Consider the following 12,857-nt stretch of genomic DNA (forward strand, 5'->3'; position numbering starts at 1 on the left):
TGGAAAGGAAGAAAGTAAGGCATGAGAATGCCAGACCAATATCCCAAAATACTCCATTATTATCAGGCCAGTTTTCTTGGAGATTGGATCCAAGAAAGACAAAGTATTTTCTTTCTCCTTTCCAGGGTATGGTCTTGTCATAGAAATAGCTTCCAGGAATTTTCTTCCTTATTTGGGTAGTCACATGGATAATGATAGAACTGTCCACTAGCATTGGCAACCATCTTACGTTAAGGTGAAAGGAATTCCATTTTGCCAGTTGGGCCCAGGTTGGGGGCTACTTGGGTTCGTTACTTGCTACCATTTCCTTAATGAGAGTGCACATATTAGCATTTCAATGTTTACATTGGCACTAGATCCACTTCCCAAACCCTGCTACTTTTGTAATAGTTTCAACCTGGTTGGTTTTTTAACATATGATTCTATTTGGCATTGATGTGTCCCACAGTAACTATATTCAGTGGGTGTCATCAGCAAAATTCCTCCACTGAACTTTATACTAAGGGAGAGAGCCTTTGATTGTTCATTCTTTTTCACCCCAGGCCCCAGACCACTTGACTTGATTCAAAGTCAGTGGTATAGATGATGATCATCCTTTCTACATTCTTTTAAGGAGAACATTTAGGTTTTTTCATATGCCAGCTCTGCAGCAGGGAGTTCAGCCAACTAGCAGGAGTTCCCAGTATCCGTACTCCCTAGTTGTCTGCTCTTATCAGATTAGTTGGTGTTTCAGTTCAATTACATATGCCTCTGTTGTAGTTAATAGGGCCATTAGATAACCAGGAAAATGGCATTCCTCAGGGGCCAGGTTCTTATAGCTTGTATCACCGAGTTAAGGAATTAGGAAATGGAGGAGAGAAATAGGATTATGAATTCTCACAGAAGTGTTAAATCTTGCAATGTGGATTATATGGTAGGTGGAGAACTAAGTGTATCCTAAGAGCTGATAAGGAAACAGCAAAAGAGGAAAGAATGTAGATTAAGAAGTGAGTTAAAATTTAGGGAGCAGTTTGCAAGAAAGGATATCAGTGCATTGGGATTCGTGGGCTGACGAGGGGTGGCTACTGTTAGAAAGTAAAAGAAGAGAGAATGAGATATAGCATCAAACCATTTTCAAAGATATGGAAGGGAGACATGTCTTCTTGGGGAATGGCTTTGTTTGATGAATGTTTAATGTCTTCCCTGGCCTTAATTGAGATACTCTGAGATAAGATTGACACTGATTACATACGAGTTTCGGCAAGTGTGACAATCTCACTTAAGATAACAATTCAACGTATAAATGACAAGGACTGCTAGAGATGACAATCACAAATGTTAGCCTGACAAACCCTGAATTTATAAAAGGCAAATAAATTCATGACCAGAACAATTCAAACAAACACATGGGAAGAATTGTTCTGATGAATTAAGAATGGCAATTTCTTCATTCACTATTTAAAAGCATTCTAAATAATCATCATCAAAGAAAATGAAAGTATTATTTGGGAAAGGGAGAGAGGAATTGAGGCTCACACTGTCCTGCTGAAATCAGTACAAATCGAATCAGCACTGCAAGGGAGATCTTATAAACTATGCTCTTTTTAATATTGAATGGGATTTCTTTGAATTATACTAAATCAAAACTCATTGAGCAAGCACAGGGCAATGAAAGGGAATTCCTTTACTAAAGGGAAAAAGTACACAGAGACATACAGACCAAGCTCAGAATCCTTCCAGTGTAGACTATATCATCAAGAACAGGATGACACCCAGCAATCTCTTCTTATTTGTTCAGCAGAGAAGATATAGAAAGTAGATTCCTAAACATTCTAGAAAGATCGCAGAATAGGTCAGAAATCTCATAGCTCTCCATATTTCTTCCACAAACAGATAGAAATTGTCAGAAAATGAACATAGAATAACAAAAATAAAGTGGTAAAGCAGTTGTCCTCCTAAGACGTCTGGAGAGGACCTCAGAAAAGCCTCCAGAAAAAGTGGATAAAACATATAGCCTAACAAAGGATTTCAATCAGTCCTTGAAAAATGTAGATTATATAAAACAGGCCTGCTCAGTTTACTGCCCCTCAGCAGGTCAATGTTGTTCAGGCTTCCTCTAGAGGCTGGTATTTCATCTGAGTGAAGTGCAAATCCCTCTAAACTGATGACACTGAATCAATAAACAGTATGCCTGGAGAGAAGCAGTTAGGCTTCAAGAAATTTCACTTCAACTTACACCTCTCTCAAGATCTCAAGATATTTTATCTCAAAAATTTTTGCCTCCCAAACTTTCATCTGAAGAATAGCAGATGCTGAGTAAGTAAAGATTGAAGGACTCCTGTGTTTTGAGAAACTGGGCCTAGAGGTGCTGAAAAGACAAAACACTCTGAACAGAGTAAAAACAGGGATTAGAGGAAAATTTGCATCTTAAATGGTTATCACAAAAAAATACAGAAAATAAACCAATGAATTTGGCATGAAATAAGAAAAAAAAATAGAATGGGAACAAAAAAATCCCCAATTAAAACATGAAGTGGAGATCCAAAAAGTAAAGTTGAGATTAATAAAATCAAGAGTAAGAAAAATCCATACAATTAATAAATTGTAAAAAAAAAGTTCCCGTCATGAGCAAAAAGCAAATAAAATAGATGAACAATTGGTTCAGTTTGGTTTTTAAAAGAGAAGAAAACCAAACCAAAAGTGAAAATGGTGAATACAGAAGGAATGAAGAGGAACTTAAAAAGTTATAATGAGTTATTTTTATTACTTATATGCCAATACATTTAACAATTTAAGTGAAATGGAAGAATATTTACAAAAACATAAATTTCCTCAATTGACAGAACAGGATATAGACCTATAGTCTCAATAGATCTATCTTTTTTATTAATTTTATTTATTTTCAGTGTTCTACAATTACTACTATATGATTTAGATTTTTTCCCCTCTCCCTCCCCATTCCCTTGCCCTCTCTCCCTGAGACAGCATACAATTTTATATGGATTCTACACATACATTCCTATTAAATACATTTTCACTATAGTAATACTGTGTAGAAGAATTAAAAAGAATGGGAGAAATCATATAACAAACCAAAACATAATACAAAAGACCACGATCTGTTATATTTTGCAATTGAATTCCACAGTTCTTTCTCTGGATGTGGAGGGCATTTTGCCTTAAAAGATCATTGGGAATTTTTTTAAGTCCTTGCCTTGTAATGAAGTCCCAAGTCCACCAGAAAAATATTCTCGCATACTATGTCCGTTGCTGTGCACAAAGTTCTCCTGGCTCTGCTCCTTTTGCTCAGTGTCATATAAGTATTTCCAGGCCTCTCTGAAGTCTTCCTGTTCATCATTTCTTAGAGTAAAATAGTATTCCATTACATATACACATTAGAATTTATTCAGCCATTCCACAATTGATGGGCATTCCCTTGATTTCCAGCTTGTGGTCCCCACAAAGAGTGCTGCTATAAATATTTTTGTATATGTGAGACCCTTTCCCATTTTTAGGATCTCCTGAGGATACAGTCCTAGAAGGGATGTTGTTGGGTCAAAGGGTATGCATATTTTTGTAGCTATTTGGGCACAGTTCCAAATTACTCTCCAGAATAGTTGGATCAGTTCACAGCTCCACCAACAATGAATTAGTGTACAAACTCCCCCACATCCTCTCCAACACTTATCATCTTCCTATTGTGTCATGTTTGTCAATCTGATAGGTGTGATATGGTATCTCAGAGTTATTTTGATTTGACTTTCTCTAATCAATAGTGATTTTGAGCATTTTTTTTTCATATGACTATAGATATCCTTAATTTCTTCCTCTGAAAACTGCTTGTTCATATCCTTTGACCATTTATCAGTTGGGGAATGGCTTGTATTTTTGCACACTTGATTCAGTTCTCTATAAATTTTAGAAATGAGGCCTTTATTACAGACACTAGCTGCAAAAATTCTTTCCTAGTTTTCTGCATCCCTCCAAATCTTGGTTGCATTGGGTTTGATTGTGCAAAATCTTTTCAGTTTAATGTAATCAAAATTATCCACCTTGTACTTCATAATGCTTTCTACCTCTTCTTTAGTCAAAACTTCTTCCCTTCTCCATAAATCTTATAAATACACCGTTTATTACTCCACAAATTTGTCAATAGTATCAATCTTTTTTTACATTATTTTCCTCTGCTTTATTTTTATATTATGCTATTGTCTTTTGAGACATAACTTAGACAGATTTATAATCTAGTTTAGATTCCAACTTCTTAGAATCAGCCACTTTTCTTACTGCCTTCATGAAATCTTCCTGTACTACAAAATTATGATCAGCAGGAATTCCAAACATACGTGCTTCAGTGTAAACATTTCATAGATCTGCTCCATGAAAACCATATGAGAGTTTCACAATTGCTTCTTAATTTATTTCACCATGTTTTGTGATAGGACTTGCACGAATCTTCAATATGTCTAATCTTGCTTGTTCATTTGGTAAATCAATATGTATTTTTCTATCTAATCTTCCTGGATACAACAAAGCAGTATCCAATGTGTCTGGTCTGTCGGTAGCCATGATCATTTTTACTCTGTGTAAAGTATCAAATCCATCCATCTGATTCAGTAACTCCATTAGAGTTCTCTGACTTTCTCTATCAGTTTGTAGTACCCTCAGAAAAACGACAACCACCAATAGCATCTATTTCATCCATGAAAATGATGCATGGCTGGCGATCCCTGGCATAACTGAACATTTCTCTGATCAAATGAGCAATTTCACCAATGTAGTTGTCTACAGTGGAACTGGATACAACCTTTAAAAAATTGTCCACCTGCCTAGCAACACCTCTTGCCAAGAGTGTTTTTCCTGTACCTGGTGGTCCATATATCAAACAACATTATTCTTACACCCTGGAATAATTCAGGGTTTGTAAGAGGTAATTCTATTACCTCTCTTATTTCTCTGATTTGTTCAGAAAGCCCTCCAGTCTCAGAATAAAAAACATTCCCAGGGTCTTCATGAGACATGTTGTAAAGCAGAGGATCAACTTCTCTTGGCAAGTATCTCATGATAGTTAGCGTAGTCATATCCAGAGCAACTCTTGTCCCTGGCTTCGGCTTACTCTTGTCAAGCTGATGTCGAAAACTTACAACATACCCTTGTCTACTTGTTGCTATAACAATGAATTTTTTTTCTGTTAATTATTTAAGGACTTCACCCACAATCTGCCCAGTACTTTGTAAGGCCTTCAGATCATCTTCACACTTTTTGTATTGCTTGGTAAGCTCTTTCAACTGTTCCCTTAAATCTTTGGGGCGTCTATCGATCTCCTTGTGCTCAAGCAGCCTCTTATGGTAGTCCTGAAGAGCCTTATCTCTTGGGTCCGCCATGATGAGAAGACGCCTCTCATAGGGCCATAGTATCAATGTTCATAACCAGATCGTATATTAATTTAGATGTTATTCTTGTGCATGGTGTCAGGCATTGGTCTATGCCTAGTTTCTACCACAATGTTTTCTAGTGTTCCCAGCAATTTTTGTGGACCAGTGAGTTCTTATTACAGAAGCTGGGGTCCTTGGGTTTATCAAACAGTAGATTACTATATCCATTGCATACTGTGTCTTGAGTGCCTAGCCTCTTCTCCTTGCCTGCCTTTCTGTTTCTTAGCTAATACTAAGTGGTTTTGACAATTGCTGCTTTGTAATACAATTTGACATCTGGTAGCACTAGACCACCTTCCCTAACATTTCTTTTCATTACCCACTTTGATATTTTGGACCTTTTGTTCTCCCAGGTGAATTCTGGTATTATTTTTTCCAGCTCCAGAAAATAATTATCTGATAGTTTTATTGACAAGCCACTAAATAAATAAATTAATTTAGGTAGTACTGTCATTTTTATTACATTGGCTCAGCCTACCCATGAGCAACTGATGTTTTTCCATTTATTTAGATCTGACTTTATTTGTGGGAAAATTGTCTAATAATTGTGTTCATATAGTCCCTGGGTTTGTTTTGACAGGTAAACTCCTAAACATTTTATAGTGACTACCCCAGCTTTAAATGGGATTTCTCTTTCTATCCCTTGTTGTTGGGCTTCTTAGTAATACATAGAATTGAAGAAGATTTGTGTGGGTTTATTTTGTAACGTGCGACTTTGCCAATGTTCTTTTTTTTTTCAAGTGGTTTTTCTCTTGAATCAGTGGGATTCTCTAAGTATATCATTATATCATCTGCACAGAGTCATAACTTAGTTTCTTCTTTGCCTATTCTACCTCCTTCTATTTCTTTATCTTCTCTAATTGCTACAGCTAACATTTCTAGTATCATATTGAATAACAGTGGTCATAATGGACATCTTTGTTTCACCCGCGATCTTATTGGAAATGCATTTAGCTTATCTCCATTGCATGTAGTGCATCCTGAAGGTTTTAAGTAGATAACGCTTATTATTTCATGGAAAGTTCCATTTATTCCTATGCTCTCTAGTGCTTTCAATAGGAATGGGTGTTATATTTCATCAAAAGCTTTTTCTGCATCTATTGAGATAATCATGTGGTTTCTGTTAGTTTTGTTGTTGATATGATCAGTTAAGCTAATACTTTTCCTATTTTTGAACCTGCCCTGCACTCCTGCAATGAATCATAACTGACCATAATGTATTATGATCAGTGGCTATATATATATATATATATATTTTTTTTTTCCTAAAATATTACTTAAAATTTTTGCATGTATATTCATTAGAGAAATTGGTCTATAATTTTCTTTCTCTGTTTTGTCTCTTCTTGGTTTAGGTATCAAAACCACATTTGTAGTGTAAAAAGAACTTGGGGAGATTCCTTCCCCAATTTTCCCAAATAGTTTATAGAATATTGGAATTAATTGTTCTTTAAATTTTTGATAGAATTCACTTGCAAATCCATCCAGTCCCGGAGATGTTTTCCGAAGAAGTTCATTGATACTTGTTCAATTTCTTTTTCTGAGATGGGGCTGTTTAAGTATTCAAATTCCTCTTTTGTTATTCTGGGAAATTTATATTTTTTGAATACTCGTCCATCTCGTTTAGATTGTTGAGTTTATGGCCAAGAATGGAAATAATTTCTGATTATTGTTGTAACTTCCTCTTCACTGGAGGTGAGCTCACCCTTTCATTTTTTCTTTTTCTATATCAAATTGACCAAAAGTTTATCAACTTTATTAGCTTTTTCTTAAAACCAATTCTTTGTTTTATTTATTCATCCAATAGTTTTCTCAATGTCAATTTTATTAATTGCTCCTTTGGTTTTCAGTATTTCTAATTTGATATTTACTTGGGGTTTTTCAATTTGTTCTTTTTCTAGCTTTTTCAGCTGCATGCCCAAGTCATTCATCTCCTCTTTCTCTGTTTTATTCTTGTAGGCATTCAAAGATATAAAACTTCCCCTAAGACCTGCTTTTGCAGTATCCCATAAGATTTGGTAGGTTGTCTCATTATTTTCATTCTCTTGAATGAATTTGTTAATTTTTTCTATTTGATTTTTAGCACACTCCTTTATTAGGATTTCATTATTTAGTTTCCTATTAATTTTTAGTTTATCTTTCCATGGCCTTTTATTACATTTAATTCAATTTTCTCCAGATATCTATCGTATCTACCTTATTCAGAGTTTTATTCATCTCCTTAACTTCTTTCTTCTTTATTATAATGGTAGATTTATCAAGTTCAGAGAGGGGGAGGTTGAGGTCCTCAAACAGATAGTTTTGCTATCTATTTCTTCCTGCAACTTCCAAGGTCTCCTCTAAGATTTTAGATGCTATATCACTTGTAGCATGCATGTTTAGCAATGATACAGCTTCATTTCTTAAAGTCCCTTTCAGTATGATATAGTTTCCTTCCTTATTTGATTTGATTAGATGTATTTCTGCTTTTGCTTTGTGTGAGATGAGGATTGCTACCTCTGCTTTTCCTACAGCAGGTGAAGCAGTGTATATTCACCTGCAACCTTTTACATTTACCCTGTGTGTATTCCCCCTTTTCAAATGCAATTCCTGTAAACAACATATTGTTGGATTATTACTTTTAATCCATTCTGCTATCTGTCTCCTTTTTATGGGAGAGTTCATTCCATTCACATTCACAGTTATGATTACAATCTGTGTCTTTCTCTCCATCCTGTTTCCCACCATTTATGCTTTAATTGTCCTGTCTCCCTTCCCCTCCTCAATAGAGTGTTCACATTTGACCACGTCCTTCTGCAGTCTTCCCTTCCTTCTTTCAGCCCCCCTCCCTTTTACTCCCCTTTACCCTTACTACTTATTCCCTGCCTTTTAGCTTCCCCTCCCTTTTCTTCCCCCTTCCGCTCCTACTGCCTATAGAGCTACTTGGATTTATATACTGAATAATGTTTTTTGTTCCCTCCTTGAACCAAATCAGATTAGAGTACCTCTCAAATAATGTTCTTCTCCCTCTCCTCTTTCCTTCCGCTATAATATAATTTTGTACTTCTTCCTATGATGTAATTTACCATTTTCTGCTTCCTCCTTTTCACATCTCCTGTTACAGTACCTTTGCGTGATAGAATCACATTTTTATCTCACATCATTTACTCTGTACCCATTATCTCTATCTATGTACATCCCTTTCATATTTCACAATAAACTGAGAGTTCTCAAGATTAACAGAAATCATCTTGCCTTATAAGGAGGTAAACCGTTTGCCCAAACCTTTTTATGCTTCTTTTGAGACCTGTGTTTAAATATCAAATTTTCTACTGAATTCTGGCCTTTTTGTCAGGAAAGTCTGGAAATCCCTTATTTCGTTGAATGTCCATCTCCTTGCCTGAAATATTATGCTGTACTTTGCTGGGTAATTGATCCTTGTTTTTAGTCCCAGCTCCTTTGTCTTACAGAATATCACATTCTCATTCCCCCAGTCTTTTACTGTAGAAGCTGAAAGGTCCTTGGTGAACCTGATTCTAGCTCCTCAATATTTGAATGGTTTCTTTCTGACTTCCTGTAGCATTTTATCCTTCACTTGTTAGTTCAGGAATTTGGCAACAATATTTCCTGGTGTTTTTAGTTTGGGATCCCTTTCAGGAGGTGAATGGTGGGTTCTTTCCATGCTTATTTTGCTCTCTGGATCTAGTGCTTCTGGACAGTTTTTCTTGATGGTTTCTTGAAAGATCTTGTGCAGATGGTTTCTTTCACTGTGGCTTTCTGGTGGACCAATAATTCTTAAATTTTCTCTCCTGGATCTATTTTCCAGGTCAATTGTTCTTCCAACTAGATATTTTGCATTTTATTCCTATATCTTCATTCTTTAGATTTTGTTTGACCAATTCTTGATGTCTTACAGAGTCATTAGTTTCTACTTGCCAAATTATAATTTTTATCAAATTGTTTTCTTCAGTTAACTTTTGCATCTCCTTTTACCATTGTCCAATTATTCCTCTTAAGGAAGTATTTTCCCTAGTTAGTTTTAGTACTTCCTTATCGATTTGTCCAATTTTCCCCCTTAGGTTGCATGCTTCTTTTTCCTTGAGTTCAATTTTCCCTTTTAAATATCTGTTCTCTTCTCAGAATTCATTTTTCATACTTTTGAAATCATTAGCTAGTTTCTCTTCTGTTTCCTTCTTCAGATGTTCCAGGAGAGCTCTTTGTGCCTGTGAGCAGTTCACAGGCCCTTCTGAAGTTTCATATGGGAGTACAGTCTCAATAGTGACCTCTTTGTTTTTTGTGTTTTGATCCTCGTCCTTGTAGAAAGATTCTATGTTCTTTTCATTCTTGCTTTCCTTCATCTTACTCATGATGATGACGCTTTGTGTACTGTGACCTCTGGTTCTTTCAGCTAGAATCAAGAGAACCTGGTATTAAGCTTGTTGATTTAAGAAAGCAAGAAGCAGGTATCTTTTGTTCTTTTTGTTTTGTGTTTCCCTGGATTAGCCCTGGGCCTAGCTTTTTAAGTGAGGAGGAGCAGTGATCTGGTCAAGGGAGATCTCCTGAGCTGAACTGGAGCAAAGGCTAGCTCACTGTTTGGTGATGCTGGCTGCCCTCTCATTTCCTCTCGAGCACTGAGGCACACCTGGGTCTTAGTATGAGGCTCCACACACCTGGGGTCCTCATTTCCTCTTGGTTGGCTTGCTGACATGGGGTTATCACCACAGTAAGAGGAATATTCCAAGTCTCAGGTGCTATGAGACTCTTTTCCCCTTTTGCTGATCCCACTCATCTAGAATTTTTCTGGGGAGACATTTTATGGTTCTTTCAAGGTCAACAAAGTGAGGGGGAGAGAGCATTTACAGATCACTCCACCATTTTGGCTCCCGGAAGTTCAAGTAGATGACTTAGAGATGTTTAATCTGTGGACTGATAGTCTCAGGAGCAGCTGTGGCTGATATCTGGGGCTAAGGAGCTGTCACTCACTTGGCTCAGCTGGTCTCCCACCCTGGGCTGGCACTCACCCTTTCCGCCATGCTGTCCTGCTGGTGCCTTAGGTTGCCCCAGGGCTTTCCTGCTTGGCTGTGGTGTGGCAGGATGTGCTGTGCTGTATGCTGTGGGTTTTTCCACACGCATGGAATAGATTGCTGTATTTGTTTTTTTTTTTTTTTTTTTAACACCAGCTCTCCAGGGGAGAAAATAATGAAATCATCATACACATTTAAGTTTAATCTGCATTATTAACATTTTCTTTATTCCTTTGCTAATTCTAAATTTAAAAAACACAATTAAATTAAGTCCTGATTTTCAATATCTGATGATTTCTGAAGTATACTTCTCATATTGATAACTTAACAATGATCTCTCTCATGCCAACAGAGCATACCTTGGAAATAAGGGACCATGAATGGGATTGGGGGGTACATAATCCACATGTAATCCAGTTACAAGAGAATGAACAAAAAAATGGCCCTATAAGTAATGAGAGGTGTCAGGAGTAAGTTCATAAATTACCCCCCCCCCCATAAAGTAGATCCAATATCTGCTAAAGATATAAAATTGAAAAAAAGCCTGGGGTGCCTTGCTAATTAGAAATAGCATTGGGATAAGCTGGGAAAATAAGGGAACTATAGAAAAACGTAATAAGCACTCCCTTGGTATTGAGAGTAGTTTGGAGTGATGAAGAAAGATAGATACTGAGTCTTCACTTAGATTCTCAGTGTCACTAACCTTCCCCAGCGATTTAGAACTAATTCTGGGGGAAGCATCTCTTTGCATCTCAAGTAGGGGTGTCATCCCAGTGGGAAATAGTTGATCTTAGTAACACTAAATAGAGAAAGAAATGTAAATTGGGCTCCTCCCTCCAGAGATGAAAGCCAGCAACAAGGTGTGTCTGTAGCTCTCCAACAGGAGCTTTTCCTTTGTGTGGCCTTTCTCTCCTAACGACTGACACTAGAGAGCCTGAACAATGGCTTTTGGACTGAATGAAATTTTCATTCTGAGTATTTTACAAGGTAGTTTGTCTTCTCTTTGTTTCTTGACCAAGGAAGTAGTATTTGAAATGATGGATTGGTGTGACTATTGAGTTTAATGACCCTGTTTGCAGGTATCCATTGTGATGTTCAGCTGGTACAGTCTTTGGGTGACATGAGAGAGCCTGGAGGATCTCTTTGCCTTTCCTGCAAAGCTTCTCCTTCAGCTACAATTGCCTGAAATGGGTCTCCCAGGCTCCAAGGAAGGAGCCTGTGGGGCTCTCAGGGATTAGGTGTAATGGAGGAAGTACAAACTATACAGACTCTGTGAGAGGCCGATCTATCATCTCCAAGGACAACAGCAACAGCATTCTGCACCTGCAAATGAATTCCCTTAAACCTGAGGACACAGCCATGTATTAATGTACAACAGACACAGCGAGAAAAAAGAGCATTAGACCAGACATAAACTTCCTAATTCAGACAGGCATGTGGAGAAAGACTTGGAGCAGGAAACCAAGAATATTGACACAGAGCCCACTTACAATAACAGATGAAGTATGAGTCTGCAAAAAAATTCAGGTTATCTGATTTCTTCCCATTTCACAGTGAAAATCTTTCCCACCTACCTATCTGTTTGTCCGTCCATTTGCCTTTTTTATCTTTCTCTCTCTCTGTCCATCCATCCATCTACCTATCTTTTTATCTCTTCCTTCCTTTTTTTCTTCCTATCTGTCTACCTACCTATTTATGACCTAATCTCTATTGTGTCCCTTAGAATGTTTTCTATTTCTGATGCCTACAATTATAAAAAGAAAATACATTCTTTCAATGGTATACATATTTTGCCTATGGTGACTAATTTCTCTGTAGTTGTCAAACATGAGGCGAATCTGGACGTTTTTTTCTTCTACTTTTCCATTTGCTGAATATCAGCCTATTCTCCAAATGGTCCATTAAAACACATAAATTCTAAGATGCAAAGTGAACTCTTAAGTATTATGGTAACTTGGGACTGAGATCGTTGAGAATGATACAATGCTGGAAGGTTATACTTTATTGTAATGTGACAGGTTAATAAAAATAAATTCAAGGGGAGGTAGCATGTTTATTATAAAGGCTGGCATATGCTTCTCATTTCCATTATTTTCCAGTGCATAGAGGAGTTTAAAATCATGTGAGGAAATTCGGGAAACAAAGAGGGAGGGTTGATGATAGGGAGGGATAGAAGGATTTTTAACATAATCCTTTGTGAAATATTTTTCTATTATTATCTTGAAAACGTTAATTGCATAAGTGTATCATTTAAAAAAATTTTCCCCAATTACAAGTGAAAACAATTTTGACATTTTTTAAAGCCAAAAAAACCCCCAAAGTTAATTAAAGATTCACCATATTAGATTGGCTCTTAAGGAGCCTAACCATTTGTAAGAATTGTACTCAGGAGTGGGCCAGATGTAATTTCAGCTAGATAGAGTCAGAGGTGGATTGAATC

The 12,857-nt window shown here is 36.8% G+C and overlaps 1 pseudogene; it reads right to left on the reverse strand.

Moving 5' to 3' along the window:
• Positions 1 to 4,206: 4,206 nt before the first annotated feature.
• Positions 4,207 to 5,381, reverse strand: LOC140525498 (26S proteasome regulatory subunit 10B pseudogene; annotated as a pseudogene).
• Between the last annotated feature and the right edge of the window lie 7,476 nt (positions 5,382 to 12,857).

Source organism: Notamacropus eugenii, chromosome 1 (assembly GCF_028372415.1).
Source record: "Notamacropus eugenii isolate mMacEug1 chromosome 1, mMacEug1.pri_v2, whole genome shotgun sequence".
NCBI classification, from domain to species: Eukaryota; Metazoa; Chordata; class Mammalia; order Diprotodontia; family Macropodidae; genus Notamacropus; species Notamacropus eugenii.